At 51.0% G+C, this 14,918-nt stretch overlaps 1 protein-coding gene across 4 annotated transcripts in view; it reads right to left on the bottom strand.

The window, feature by feature from the left end:
* The window catches only part of LOC116949316 (leucine-rich repeat neuronal protein 1-like), a 51,640-nt gene extending 38,183 nt beyond the window's left edge, over positions 1 to 13,457 (bottom strand). The window contains exons 1-3 of one of the 4 annotated variants that reach the window (XR_012946048.1): positions 12,693 to 13,401; positions 9,612 to 9,752; positions 4,977 to 8,995 (exon numbers count right to left, since the gene is read on the bottom strand). The gene's annotated coding sequence lies outside the window, so the exon portion shown is untranslated. The other 3 variants (XR_012946049.1, XR_004403895.2, XM_032966469.2) reach the window with 3 other exon arrangements.
* Positions 13,458 to 14,918: the final 1,461 nt, after the last annotated feature.

Genomic DNA, 14,918 nt, shown 5'->3' on the forward strand with positions numbered 1-14,918 from the left:
AACAATGCGAATGATGTCTTTAACCTGTCTCTCTCTCTCTTTCTCTCTTCTCGAACACGCGCTAGCTCTTTCTCTCTCTCTCTCAATGTAATTCCAAGCGTGCATTCCTTGAGTGCAATAGTTGTTGCATAATTATCTACAGTGAGGGAAAAAAGTATTTGATCCCCTGCTGATTTTGTAGGTTTGCCCACTGACAAAGAAATGATCAGTCTATAATTTTAATGGTAGGTTTATTTGAACAGTGAGAGGCAGAATAACAACAAATTCCAGAAAAACGCATATCAAAAATGTTATAAATTGATTTGCATTTTAATGAGGGAAATAAGTATTTGACCCCTCTGCAAAAGATGACTTAGTACTTGGTGGCAAAACCCTTGTTGGCAATCACAGGGGTCAGAAGTTTCTTGTAGTTGGCCACCAGGTTTGCACACATCTCAGGAGGGATTTTGTCCCACTCCTCTTTGCAGATCTTCTCCAAGTCATTAAGGTTTAGAGGCTGACGTTTGTCAACTTGAACCTTCAACTCCCTCCACAGATGTTCTATGGGATTAAGGTCTGGAGATTGGCTAGGCCACTCCAGGACCTTAATGTGCTTCTTCTTGAGCCACTCCTTTGTTGCCTTGGCCATGTGTTTTGGGTCATTGTCATGCTGGAATACCCATCCATGACCCATTTTCAATGCCCTGGCTGAGGGAAGGAGGTTCTCACCCAAGATTTGACGGTACATGGCGCCGTCCATCGTCCCTTTGATGCGGTGAAGTTGTCCTGTCCCCTTAGCAGAAAAACACCGCCAAAGCATAATGTTTCCACCTCCATGTTTGACGGTGGGGATAGTGTTATTGGGGTCATAGGCAGCAATCCTCCTCCTCCAAACATGGCGAGTTGAGTTGATACCAAAGAGCTCCATTTTGGTCTCATCTGACCACAACATTTTCACCCAGTTGTCCTCTGAATCATTCAGATGTTCATTGGCAAACTTCAGACGGGCATGTATATGTGCTTTCTTGAGCAGAGGGACCTTGCGGGCGCTGCAGGATTTCAGTCCTTCACGGCGTAGTTTGTTACCAATTGTTTTCTTGGTGACTATGATCCCAGCTACCTTGAGATCATTGACAAGATCCTCCCGTGTAGTTCTGGGCTGATTCCTCACCGTTCTTATGATCATTGCAACTCCACGAGGTGAGATCTGCATGGAGCTTCAGGCCGAGGGAGATTGACAGTTCTTTTGTGTTTCTTCCATTTGCGAATAATCGCACCAACTGTTGTTACCTTCTCACCAAGCTGCTTGGCAATGGTCCTGTAGCCCATTCCATCCTTGTGTAGGTCTACAATCTTGTCCCTGACATCCTTGGAGAGCTCTTTGGTCTTGGCTATGGTGGAGAGTTTGGATTCTGATTGATTGATTGCTTCTGTGGACAGGTGTCTTTTATATAGGTAACAAGCTGAAATTAGGAGCACTCCCTTTAAGAGTGTGCTCCTAATCTCAGCTCGTTACCTGTATAAAAGACACCTGGGAGCCAGAAATCTTTCTAATTGAGAGGGGGTCAAATACTTATTTCCCTCATTAAAATGCAAATCAATTTATACAAATGTTGACATGCGTTTTTATAGATTTTGTTGTTGTTATTCTGTCTCTCACTGTTCAAATAAACCTACCATTAAAATTATAGACTGATAATTTATTTGTCAGTGGGCAAACGTACAAAATCAACAGGGGATCAAATACTTTTTCCCTCACTGTACAGTGGCGGATCTCGCTGGGAGGAGTGGGGTAATGGGGGCACCCACCCCCCCTCTTCCCGCCCCCCTCTCCCCCTTCCCTATAGAACGTGAAGATGTATATTTTATTGTTACTTAGCTGAACAAAAGACATCGAATGTTTGTATATATTTTAACAAGGAGCCCGCGCGTCCTGTGGACGTAACCTTCCCTCCCCTCATCTCCCCGTCAGACAGCCAGCCAGCCAGCAAAACTTTCTTTGATCGGATAGAATATGATGCAGGACCCCCCCCCCCCCCGCCGCTCCCCCCGTGCCCGACCCACTCTTGGTAAGGTTAGCCGCTTTTGATTAGCTAAAGCTTCGTCGGTGCAGTGGGGGTACGCACCTTATCCTCAACGATCATTTGTGATGGCCAGGTCGCTTCTGGGAGAAGCCCTATAGCTCAGCGGGGCCTTAAATGGTAAAACAAAAATGACGGTTTATTAACTCGAACGCGGGGAGGGGAAAGGCGCACGGCACGGCAAACAAACTCCAGGCGCGTGCACGCGACACCTCGGTGGGACTTTGACGACAGCTGCCCCGGTCGCGACGGAGTGAGTTGGCACTCTCCCTAGCCCTCGTGACCTCCGCTGTTCATCATCGCGAAGCGGCACACGACAGGTACGGCGGCAGCCTTCATTTCCCAATCAATATCCCCACTCGGCTCGGCCACTTTGGCTGCGCTAATGTCCTTTGGCAAACTTTCTCCGCCACGCTAATTAGCTTTGGCTACATTCTTTTTACAGTGGTGGTGGTGCTTTGGGAGGGGTTTTTTGCTGTTGTATTCCTGTGAAGGCTCTTTCGGTCCTTCAAAGCAACAGTGGGAGGTTTATTTTTCAGATAAATTTGAAGCCGACGATATTTACGCAATCTTCAAAGCGCTGCTTGTGGCGCGCACATTTCACACAGGGTAAGGACACAACAAATACATTATTTGATGTCGAGATCTCTAATATTACCAAATATGTATATATTTCAGAGGAAGCAGAGATGGGACCCCCACCACCGCCGAAAAAATATTGTAGCCAAAGTTAATCTTGATGTTGTTCTGCTGCCTTTCCCAAGCTTGGGAATTGGTGTACTTATCCAAATTGAATGTATATTCATCATCTATTTTACGTATTTACTTTATTGATTTATTTCCCTTTCCTTTGCACTCCGATCGCTGTTTGTAGCGATGGTTGTTGTAACTTTCTGACCCGCCCCTGCTGAAGATCTGTGAAAAATAGCATCATAGCTCACCGGAATTCTCCAGGAAAAATACAGGTTTTGATTGATCGCTCACGCCACTGCTGACTGGAAGGCTCTATACTGGGGGGAGCTCTACAAAGAGAGAGAAAGAGAGAACCCCTCCAGATGGGTATTTGGCCTACTCTTCCGCATTGGCCAGACGTCCAGGAAGAGATGTGGGAGTCACCCACACTCTTACTCTGTCGCACGCTGCTGAGTGGACAGAGGCAGGGTTATATTTAAGAAACGCACCCATTGTTTCAACCTACGACGCCGGGACATCGTATCTACGCTGCGACCTCTAAATTACTTTTGTCTCGGCGTGCTCTGCTGTAAGTAATCTCCCGAATAATCTCTCTCGTAGTACAGCTTTGATGCTGGTAACCCCCCCCCCCCAACCACACACACACACCGTTCAGAATTTAAACTGCATTTAAGAGCGCAGTTACAAAATCCATACCCTGAAACTCGAATGTGAAGCATCGGTTCAAATGCTTAACAATGAACGCCTAATGTGTGAGCACCCCCCCCCCCCTACTCCCCCCCCCACTTATTTGCCAGCATTGTTGCGTCCAATGTGAACCCGCGTGGGCGCACGCGGTGATGGTGGTGGTGGTGATGGCATTGTCCCCCGAGAGGAGCGGCAGGAGCTCACGCGTCATCTTTACTCGTGCCGCGCCGCCGTAGCCCCAGAGCAAATTGCAAACAAATTGCAATTTTGATTAAAAGCCCTATATCTGATTAGCATCTCTCGCTCTCTCGCTGTCTCTCTTGCTCACGCTCTCTCTCTCACTCTCACTCATCCCTCGCCCACTCTCCCTCTCTCTGTCGCTCACTTTGACCCAACCCTACTGGACATCTGTGAAAATATTGTTTTAAAGCTCATCGGATTCCTCCAGTACAATAACTATTCTGATTCACGCTCCCTTTTGGGCACTCGCTCACTCACTCTCTCGCCCCACATGCTCTCCCTTTCTCCCTCTCGCTCGCTCATGCTCTCACTCACTCTCCCTCTCACTCACTCACTCTCCCTCTCACCCACTCTCCCTCTCACCCACTCTCCCTCTCACTCTCCCTCTCACCCACTCTCCCTCTCACTCACTCTCCCTCTCACCCACTCTCCCTCTCACCCACCCTCCCTCTAACCCATTCTCCCTCTCACTCACTCTCCCTCTCACTCACTCACTCTCCCTCTCACTCACTCTCACTCACTCTCCCTCTCACCCACTCTCCCTCTCACCCACTCTCCCTCTCACCCACCCTCACTTTCACTCTCTCACCCACTCTCCCTCTCACTCACTCTCCCTCTCACCCACTCTCCCTCTCACTCACTCACTCTCCCTCTCACCCACTCGCCATCTCACTCTCCCTCTCACCCACTCTCCCTCTCACTCACTCTCCCTCTCACCCACTCTCCCTCTCACCCACCCTCCCTCTAACCCATTCTCCCTCTCACTCACTCTCCCTCTCACTCACTCACTCTCCCTCTCACTCACTCTCACTCACTCTCCCTCTCACCCACTCTCCCTCTCACCCACTCTCCCTCTCACCCACCCTCACTTTCACTCTCTCACCCACTCTCCCTCTCACTCACTCTCCCTCTCACCCACTCTCCCTCTCACCCACTCTCACTCACTCTCCCTTTCACCCACTCTCCCTCTCACTCTCCCTCTCACCCACTCTCCCTCTCACCCACTCTCCCTCTCACCCACTCTCCCTCTCACCCACTCTCCCTCTCACTCACTCTCCCTCTCACCCACTCTCCCTCTCACTCACTCTCCCTCTCACCCACTCTCCCTCTCACCCACTCTCCCTCTCACTCACTCTCCCTCTCACCCACTCTCCCTCTCACTCACTCTCCCTCTCACCCACTCTCCCTCTCACTCACTCTCCCTCTCACCCACTCTCCCTCTCACTCACTCTCCCTCCCACCCAATCTCCCTCTCACTCACTCTCCCTCTCACCCAATCTCCCTCTCACTCACTCTCCCTCTCACTCACTCTCCCTCTCACTCTTCCTCGGCTCTCGCCCCTCTCAGTCTCGACCCTCTCGAACTTTCGCTCACCCTCTCACCCACGCCGCTGTCCCTCTCAGGCCCTCGCTCACTCTCACTCTACTCTCACAGCAGCGCGCGCGGCCGAGATGAATGGAATTGCACCTGTGGCAAGGGTGACGTGGGGGAGGGGTGTGTGTGTGTGTGGGGGGAGGACTGTGTGTGTGTACCTGTGTGTGTGTGGGGGGAGCGGTGGGCGTAGCGGTTAGCGCGCTGCGCTACGAACCCGGCGACGCGAATTCGATTCCCGCTCACGGCCAACACCAGTGACGATTGTCCGAACCAGTCCTGGGCCTCCCCTAGGTCGACTCAGCCTCAAATGAGTACCTGGTGGGGTGTGCGAACATCGCCACGAGTGAGACAAAGGCATTCAGGCGTGGTGCTGCCCACCCACCCCCTCGTGTGCCGTTCCGGCATTCATAGGTGCTACTCGCTAACACCACTTGCCCCAAAAGTCTATTGCGGCTATACGGAGGGAGGGGGGGTCTTTGTCTGTGTCTTTGTTTGTGGGAGAAGCGGTACAGACGCACGTGGACACTGAGCGACCCCAGATATGCAGCATGGAAAGCTGGGACCGGGCGGGGGGGGGTTGGCACGCGTCCCAATTAGGGAATTGTTCACTCCCCGTGCCACTGGCCGGTTAATCGGATCGCCGCTGACGGTGCCTCCTTCATCGGCGCGGGTCCATGAATAATGCATCGCAATTAGCTCCCGGGGTGGCTCTGCTAATGAAGAGGGGACACTTTGGTTGAACCTGGTGCCGTGGGGGGGAGGGGGAGTGCTGGTGAGAGGGCTTCCCCGGGACCACGCCATCGCAGTGGGGAAGGTCACGCGCCGTGACCGGCCACTCGCGCGCGTGCGTGTACAACAGGTCGTCGACTCAGCCTCAAATGAATGCCTCCTGCGATGCGTTAAACATCGCCACTGGAGAGACAAAGGCGGTCGGGCGTGGAGCTAGCCACCCCGCCCCCCCCCCCCCTCGTGTGCCGTGCCGGCCTTCGTCGGTGCTCGCTGACAGAGCTTGCCCCAACAGTCCGTTAAGGCTATACGGGTGATCTTTGTCTTTGTATGTTCGGTAAAAAAAATATTTAGAAAAAAACCACATCAAACGGCCGCCGTTCACCGCCTCTGTCCACCCAGCAGTATGAACGGGGTCATCGCAGTCGAGCGGCAGCTCGCGTGTGGTGAAGGTAAAGTGGGGCTATTGCCACCTCATCCCAGACGTCTAGCCCGTACCGGAAGAGTAGGCCAACGAACAATGGCAGTCGAGTGAAAGCGGTGATGCGGTACTCATCTCAGTACATCTCTGTCTCGTGTCTATATTATCTTCCGTCATCTCACGAGGAGTTCACAAACTGAAAGGAGAATTTCTCCCCAAAATGTCAGGACCCCGATTGGGCGAGCGTCACCACTGCTTACCGGGGAAGCGGCCATCTACAGTGTCAGCACATTTGTGGATTCATATTTAGATTCCTGACAGTAAATGCAATGTTTTAATAATCGCAGAGAGTGCTTGCCAGAGGCGCAGCATGAGCGAGGGCTTCTTCGCTCATCGGAGGTGCAAGTGCTGTGAGCGAGCACCGATGTTTCATTTGGCCTTTTCTTTCGTATCTCAGTCGCAAAAACCGCCGTGCTCATTTGTCCTGCAGCACCAATGCGCTGGTTAAAGACGAAGGCGCAGCCCTGCAATTGCTTGGCTCGCGCCCTCGCTGGCGGAAGACGATCTCCACTGGCGAGAGCTCTGTAGGGAATTGTATCACTCTTCGACGTTGACCCCACGTGTTGGGAGAAGGGAGTGTACCAAACACTTTACACTGCCGCACGCAGCCTGCCCAATCAACGAACCCGTGGCGAACACATTCACTGTACAGTACACTGCTGGGTGGGACAGAGACATTGTGGGCGATTTAAGAAACTTGCGCTCCATCGTTTCAGCTGCCGCACCGGGAGATGGAATCGAACCGGCAACCTCTGGATCGCAGGTCTCGTGCGATGGCAAATACACCACAGTGGCAGCTCCCAATGTGTAGACACGTGGGCTCGGATATATGTGTGTATGTTGAACTTGTGTCGCAACGTACGTGGCCAAGCGTGCTAATGGGGGTGCAGGGGAAGGACAGCCAGGCTAGTATTGTGCTATGCCTCCCCCATCCTCCCCATGTCAATCCTTTATACCTTCACCAACTCACACGAAGTATCGCGGTGAAGTGTAGTAAAACAAAAAACCTGTCAAATGGCAAAAGGGCTTCATGGAAATGAACCGATAGGCCGCTCGGGTATCCTGTTGTTCAGCAGAGCATCAGAACACCCACTCATAAGGGTACAAGTTAAATTAATGTCTGACATCACAGCTTCATTGGCCCCATCGTCATCATCATCGTGATTCTATGATCAATAATATGAGTACCATCTGATAATTATAATTTTCCCACCACTTAGTTGGGTGTCAGCAGTGGTTGTTTAATGGTGATATTGGTCCCTGTCATGGGAACATGGAATTTCCAATGCTGGCTCAAAGATGCTCATTGAACCTTGGCGTCACTGATCTTTTTGCTGTAATGTACAGTGTATGAGTCAATGTATTTCAAGTTTTATCTTCCAATTCTTACTCACAAGCATTGCGAATGTTCCACGTGTAAGTCAAATAAATTGTGTGCGAGTTATGGCCCCTGTCTCATCAGCAATGTATTGGTAGCCAAATAATCTCTCCGCCAGCCAAGCAATTCAGTACATGTTGCTTTAAAGAAATTCAGAGGGGGGAAAAAAGTGGCTTAATTAGAACACTGTTGTACTATCACCATTATATAATCACTAAAAAAATCGTTAAATAAATCGTTAAAAAATAATCACAAAAAAATCGAGGTTAAACCTCAGACGAAGATGTCCACGGCTGAGCCCCGAAATATATTTCCCTACCGCCTCCATCGCCTGCGCCGGTTTGAAGGATGGTGGGTCACGTGGCAGGGAGGGTGTCGGGGTTTGGACGGAAGGTCTGGGAGCTTGCGCGCTGGCGGGCAGCGAGAGTGGGCATCAAATTTTAGACGGGAAGAAACTGAGCAACTTGGATAAATGTTACATTTTCCCCATGAATATTTACAGGGTGGCGACGGCCACATCTTGCATCCTCTCTTTTTTTTGTGTATTTCCTTTTTGAAAATCCTTGCACGTTCACGGGCACGAAACGCGAGGTGGGTGCCACGCGCTGCACTCACGTGCACATCTCGATTTCACACCGGCGCCGAGCTGAGCGCTTGTCCGAGCCCACAACCTGTGTCGCGTGAGACTTCAATGACATGCAGCGCGCGCGCCTGTCACGCTCGCTGCTATAAGGCTGGGTGAGTTCCACCCATCAAAGGGTTGTACATTCAGACTGCACAAATACGCAGAGCCTCTACACAATACACAGAGCCTGCTTGCACGCGTGTAGCCTTTAGCAGCACCGTCTTTGTCTCCCCAAGGCTGATCTAGTTTAAAGGTACTAATTTAAGGCTGCGCGGACCTAGGGGAGGCCGAAACCCAATTCATGTAATTGCCGACGACAATCGCGAATCGGGTCACCAGGTTCATCCCACCGTGCGCTAACCACTGCGCCACCGCTCCACAACAACAACAACCGCCATTGGCCACTAAAGTGACTGTGAAGTCACCGCAGTGTCAGACTTTGGTATATTTTGAGACCATGTCAAGTTTCGAAGGCTCGCTGGCAGGAGGCCACACAAAGGCATAAACACAAATACCCCGCAAAAACCGTTAACATACTGTTGGAGCAAGTTGATGTGAGCGAACACTTTGTGGGGAACTGTAGCGTCGTGGTAACGAACCCGGCCCACCTGAGTTAGATTCCCGATCACTGCTAATACCTGTGGTGATTATCTGAACCAGCCTTGGGTAGTGCCCCTTGAGGTCGACTCAGCTTTCAATGAGTAGCCCAGTGCAGCAGGTAAACATCAGCACTGCGGAGAGAGGCAAAGGCGGACGAGGCCTCACACACGTACATAGACAAAACGATCCCCCGTAAAGCCTTAACAGACGTTAGGGTAAGTTAGCGGGCATATATGAAGGCCGGCACGGCACACGAGGTCGGGTGGGTGGCCAGCACTACACCCGACCGCCTTTGTCTCCCTAAGTGGCGATGTTTACTACACACCGCACCAAGTACTCATTTGAGGCTGATTCGACCTAGGGGAGGCCCAAGACCGATTCAAATAACCGTCACTGGTGTTGGCCGTGAGCGGGAGCCAAACTCGGGTGGCCGGGTTCTCGGCGCAGTGCGCTCCCTACCAGAAAGACAAAAAAACAAACCCCCCGTGTACCCTTAACATAATGTTGGGGCCGGTGCTGTGAGCGAGCACCTATGAAGGCCGTAACAACACACGAAGAGGTGGCTACAAAGACAAACATCCCCCGTGTACCCTTGACAGACTTTTGGGGCAGGTGCTGTGAGCGAGCACCTATGAAGGCCGGCACGGCGCACGAGGAGGTGGCTACACGCACACACACACACACGAGCCCATGGAAACACGCGTAGATCATCGATTGCTAACGTTGTGAAATGCCGCTCGGATTTACCGCCCGTGGGATCGTGGCGTCGGGCGTCGCGTTAACCGGCGAGGTGGCTGGAAATGCGGGACGAGCGTGTTTCATCGGCAGAAGGAGGTTCGCGTGGGCTCCCCCCGGGGTGGAACCTTCTTACACGCTACTACTGGACATCTGTGAAAAAAAAGAGCTTTGTAGCTGATAGGATTCCTCCAGGATAAATTCAGAACAAATCTGATTCTGGAATTTCGTCTCCCGAATGCCCTCGCATCGTCATGTCTGAACGTGCCTCGCGTGGTGCTGCGTGAAATGGACCGGGAAATTCAGCCCAAAAAAAATGTATCCAGTTTTCAAAGCCGTAATCATTATTGTTATATTAAACAAGTGTGGGTTTTTTTTTTGTTTATTAGGAAATGAAGAAAGGTTTAGAAGTCTTTGGCGTGAATTTTTTTTTAAACAAGTTCCAAAAAAAAATCACGCGTGAACATGGCATTACCGTACTTAACGCTTCCCAAAGTGAGCGTTTGTTTTCGGAAGTAATTTAATTAGCCGCGTGCAATCCGCTAGGTAGCTCTCGGTACACAACTAATTTGCATACTGTATCCGTAAGTAGACATTCCTTTGGCGAGATTCGAAGCTTTCGTGACTGCAGGAATTACTCTTTGGTTCTTTCGGTAAAGTCACGTAAGAAAGAAATTAAATTAGAGATTAATTCCTTTGGCTCTTGGTTTGTGTCTCCGGCTTGTGGGCAACGCTATGAGTCACGTGCCCGCTTTGTAAATCGGGCGAGTCCACTTATTACGAGAGCTATCGTGACCCGACAGTTATAGCCGGACATAAGGGACGCAAGTGCTAAAAAGAAATGGCACACGGCAGCAGCAGCAGGAGTTAATTAATGCAGAGTTTGCTTTTTCTAGAGTTGGGGAGACGATTAACTTCGGTTGCCGTACCTCTGGAGACCAATCCGATGGGCAAGATGCAGTTTGCAATCTGGCCTCATTTCCCATCCATGACTCACAGCTTTGTCATATTTTGACTTGAGCAAGCACATACACCACTGACGTGTGCTGACATGAGCATCCAAAACACATGCTGTGTCTATGTTCGCGCATCCGTGGCGCGTGTTCACGCGCATGCATATACGTGTAGTCAATTAATCATTTAATTTTCGGTCTACTGCTGGGAGAGAAAAATAAACATACCTCTTCCATGCCGTTTGGGTCATGGGGGGTTGTTTAGCCATACTTCACCACTCTGGCCAGTGCGGGCTGGTGATGGGGAGGGGGTGGGTAGCCCATATCCGATTCAGATATCGATCGCCGCTGATGTTATGAGCCTCGACAGGGAATCGAACTCAGGTCGCCACGTTCATAGCGCGTGCCACGAACCACCACTGCCCATCGTGTCGCCCTTAATATGGACCTGAGTGATGTGTGCGTTTGCGTGTAGGTGCGTGCGCGCGCGTGTGTGTAACCATCCCGCCTGCCATTCTTTACACTGAATAAATTACCTACTTGCACTGCAGATTAAATGCCCGGAGAGCACTATATTTAATCAACCGTGCGCAAAACAATAAAAAGCCCTGCCGCTAACTGCAAATAAAATCAAATGCAATTGCAGGCTGATTTGCTAAATTAAACTCATTTTTGCTGGAGGGCAGCACTGGTGGGAATACACAGCAGCCAATCTGTTACAAATAATGCTTCCCGATGTAATTGCTCGAGAGAGAGAGAGTTTGTGCGGCAAAATAAGGAGTAGTCGCCTCGACGCGCGCGGAATAAACGCCGAGACCTGCCTCGCTCCTCGACCTGGACGCGCGGCATACGCGAGTCACGGCGTGACTGACACAAGCAAAGCACACATACACACACAAAAATCACACGACCACTTTAAAGCCTCGGGGGGAAGATTGCAGTGCCGTAACAACGCTGCGTGTTCACGTTGATTTGACGAGACCGCCTCGATGTTGTGTCAACCTTCAAGTGCAGCTTCTCTACGGCACGATTATCCCAACTATAGGCTGCATGCATCCATTGTGTGTCAATCTAAAAGCATCTGTTTGGGCTGTTATGCACCTGAAACACCAATCCCACCTCCTCCCTCCGTCCATCCTCCTCCTCCCACCCATCCGGCTCTAATTCAAGCTCTCCCTGTTGTGAATGTGGTTCCGATTAAGGCTGTCGCTCACTGAAGTGAACGACGCTGCAATAAATGCCAGCTCGCAGTCGCATCGGAGTCGGGCAGCTGTCACTCGCAGAAACATTTCGAGCCGATGTGTTAACCGTGCGGTTAATCGGATTTTGTGGATTTTTGTGGCGTTGTTTTGGATGCGGGAACCACCGGCAATTTGAGAAAGAAAAAATAACATCGCTGAGTTGTCGCGAGAGACGTTAACTCCGCGAGGAAGACAATCTCATTTGTGTTGGAGTAGAGGCGCTTTCATTTTGTGTCAATCACCTGTGCAATGAATGTTAGAGCAGCGTAAGCGCGTTTGGATCGACTTTTTAGAGACATTTCATCACGTTATGAATCCTAGGATCAATATAAGCGGCTGGGCTGGCCCAATAGCTCATTCAATTAGGCTATGGATGATGGGAATAGCAACCCGTTATTGAACCCGTTTCTGATGTGCGTAATGCTTATTAAAGTACGCATGTAAACTTACAGCAAAAAGTGGGGCAACTGTCAACATTCTAAATCTGGTCTCTCCAATGCCGCTCTCGCTACTCATCTCACACAAGACTTGGGTGTCTGCTTAAAATTTCGGAAAAAATATGTCACGGCCAACTCTGACTCCCGTACTTGGACGAATATGACTCAGACTCCCCCCAAAGCTGCCGCACCACCGTTCGCCGCACTTGTGACTGATCAGCCGGGAAGTGCAAGCTATCTCACACCGAGTCGGCGCTCATTCAGCCATTCAGGAGGCATCGCCAAAGCTTTTCTGTAACTACCATTTCAAAATACAGTACAGACACGCGCGCGCACCGAAAATGGCACGCGGGCGAATTGGACGCACTTAAAAAAACTCGGCGTTGTAAAATTAGAGACGTCTAATCAGCGTCGTACTCCATCCGATGTTTACAAATGAATGTATTTGTTTTCATCACTTACTTTTTGGTGCGGGCTGGCTGGTGGGGTGCGTTGGGGGCGGTATTCAGTTCGCAGCTCCGGATGGTGGAGTGGGGATCCTCTATTCCGTTTCGTGAGCAGGAATCAAGAGCGCTGGAAACATTTCCTCGCAACACGCAGCTTCAGCTGCATATTGCTGGTCTTCCTATCTCTCTCTCTCTCTCTTTCCCCTTTGCTGCTCCCCCTCGCTCGCACCTTCTGCTTGGCAGTCAGAGCACAGAGGCTTCCAAGTCCCTTTCTAAGACGCGAACTGGGCAGAAAATGCATCTACCGCATCAGCAGGTTGAGAGGCCGGGAGAGAGAGGTGGGGGTGCAGGGCACCACCACGAGGTGACGTCCGTCCGTCCGTCGCGCGTGCGTCTCGGATTGACAACGACAAAACCAAAACGACGAACAGAGCGAAATGCACACCTATTCTATCAGATACGTACAAAAATGGCAACACTGTATCACGAGGACACCTCAGTGATGGAAAAGCGCGTCTCGCATGAGAAGAGGGAGAGACAGCTAAATACAATAGCCGTCACAATCGTCGCCTGTTGTGTTTTCCTATCCCAACGTCAGCATCGGTAATATATATACACAACCAAGCCCATCTGGCCCCGCGTGTGGTTAAAGGGGTTGGAATATCGGCAGCCCGAGAGAGGGAGAGAGAGAAAGGAGAGAGAGAGAGAGAGCCCGGGCACCCAATGAAATATTTTCAGTCAGAACCACTGCCCCCACCACCCATAGCCCGTGCCGAGCCACGATTGGTGGGATGGTGCCGTCTGTCAGGCATCGTTAATTTTCTGCGGGGGGGGGGGGGGGTTGAAAAGGAACCGTGGTGGGCTTCGGGTGCTGGGGGGCGTTGAGGAACGGGGGAAGGGGGGGGGGCTGGGAAGGGGGGGGGGGCTGGGAAGGGGGGGCTGGGAGGGGGGGGCTGGGAGGGGGGTTGCCGCCAGTGCGAGCTGCAGAGGTGATGCCTAGCAACGAATTACCAAGCAACGGCACGAGGCTTTCACTCTTACGATTCGCAGTGTGTATATATCACGGGTGTATAGTGTGTGTGTGTATATACACACACACACTATACACCCGGGTGTATACACACACACACTATACACCTGTGTGTATATACACACACACACCACACACCCATAGCCCGTGCTGGGCCGCGATTGGTGGGATGTGTGTACACACACACACCGCATTTACTGTTACACAACAAAAAAGACAAAGATCCCCCGTATGGCCTTTACCAGCCTGTTGGAGCAAGTTGCTGTGAGAGAGCATCTGTCTAAGACGCGCTGGCGTGGAACAGGACGGGTAGTGGCTGTGCGTGGTGTTCACCACCGCGCTCGGCCGTCTTTGTCTTCCATCGGTGCCGATGTTTACGCACCGCCGCAGGAGATGCTCATTGTTCAGGCTGAGTCGACCTAAGGGAGGCTCAGGAACGGTTGGATAACGCTATGTAACACAATGTTTTGTTCCTGGGTAGAAAGTGTTATTTCGTAATTGCTTTTGCCTGCAAAGTATAGAAAATTGCTATTTGTCCGCACAAACTTTGCTTTTGTGACCAAGACTGATATTTTGAAATTCACCTATTTTCATCTTTGAGGTGCACCGAGTGAGCCAAGGGAAGAGACGGGTACTTGTTACCATTATGGAGCAGCATGGCTTTGAGGCTCCTGGATGAGCTTTCAATGAAGACGCGCCACTCATTCTGGTTACTGGCGATTCCGATTGCATCGAACAGACTGGTCACATTGTGGCAGAAGCAGAGCCCATCTTGACGGGTGAAGAAGCTGCAACAAGGTTGGTGACGCTTCCTCTGATCTGCGACTTGCACACTTTCATCCAACAAGTTCCACTGCTTGAGCCTAGACGTCAAAAGCTCGGCATTGGACTTGGTGAGACCAAGATCTCTGATCAAGTCGTTGAGGTCTTTTTGGTTGGGGTAGTATGGGATTCTCTCCTCAGCTCCACCTCTGAAATTGTCATCTGGATCTGCAACGTCTTCCTCGCTCTCTGACTTTCTGCTCTCTTCTAAAGACGGCTGCTCTCTCTCTCCGGAGAAGCTCATGGCAGTGCCGCCCCGGGGTGATGGTGAAGGAAGGTCCGGATACGTGATAGCAGGTGCATTCTGGCCAGTAGTAGTTGCTTGAGTGGTCAGTGGGTTTCCGCCAAATTCTTGGGATAGCGAACTTCATGGCTCTCTTTTCCCCTCTG

This window comes from Petromyzon marinus, chromosome 36 (assembly GCF_048934315.1).
Source record: "Petromyzon marinus isolate PM22_M1 ecotype Great Lakes invasive population chromosome 36, UKy_Petmar_22M1.pri1.0, whole genome shotgun sequence".
In the NCBI taxonomy this organism is placed as follows: domain Eukaryota; kingdom Metazoa; phylum Chordata; class Hyperoartia; order Petromyzontiformes; family Petromyzontidae; genus Petromyzon; species Petromyzon marinus.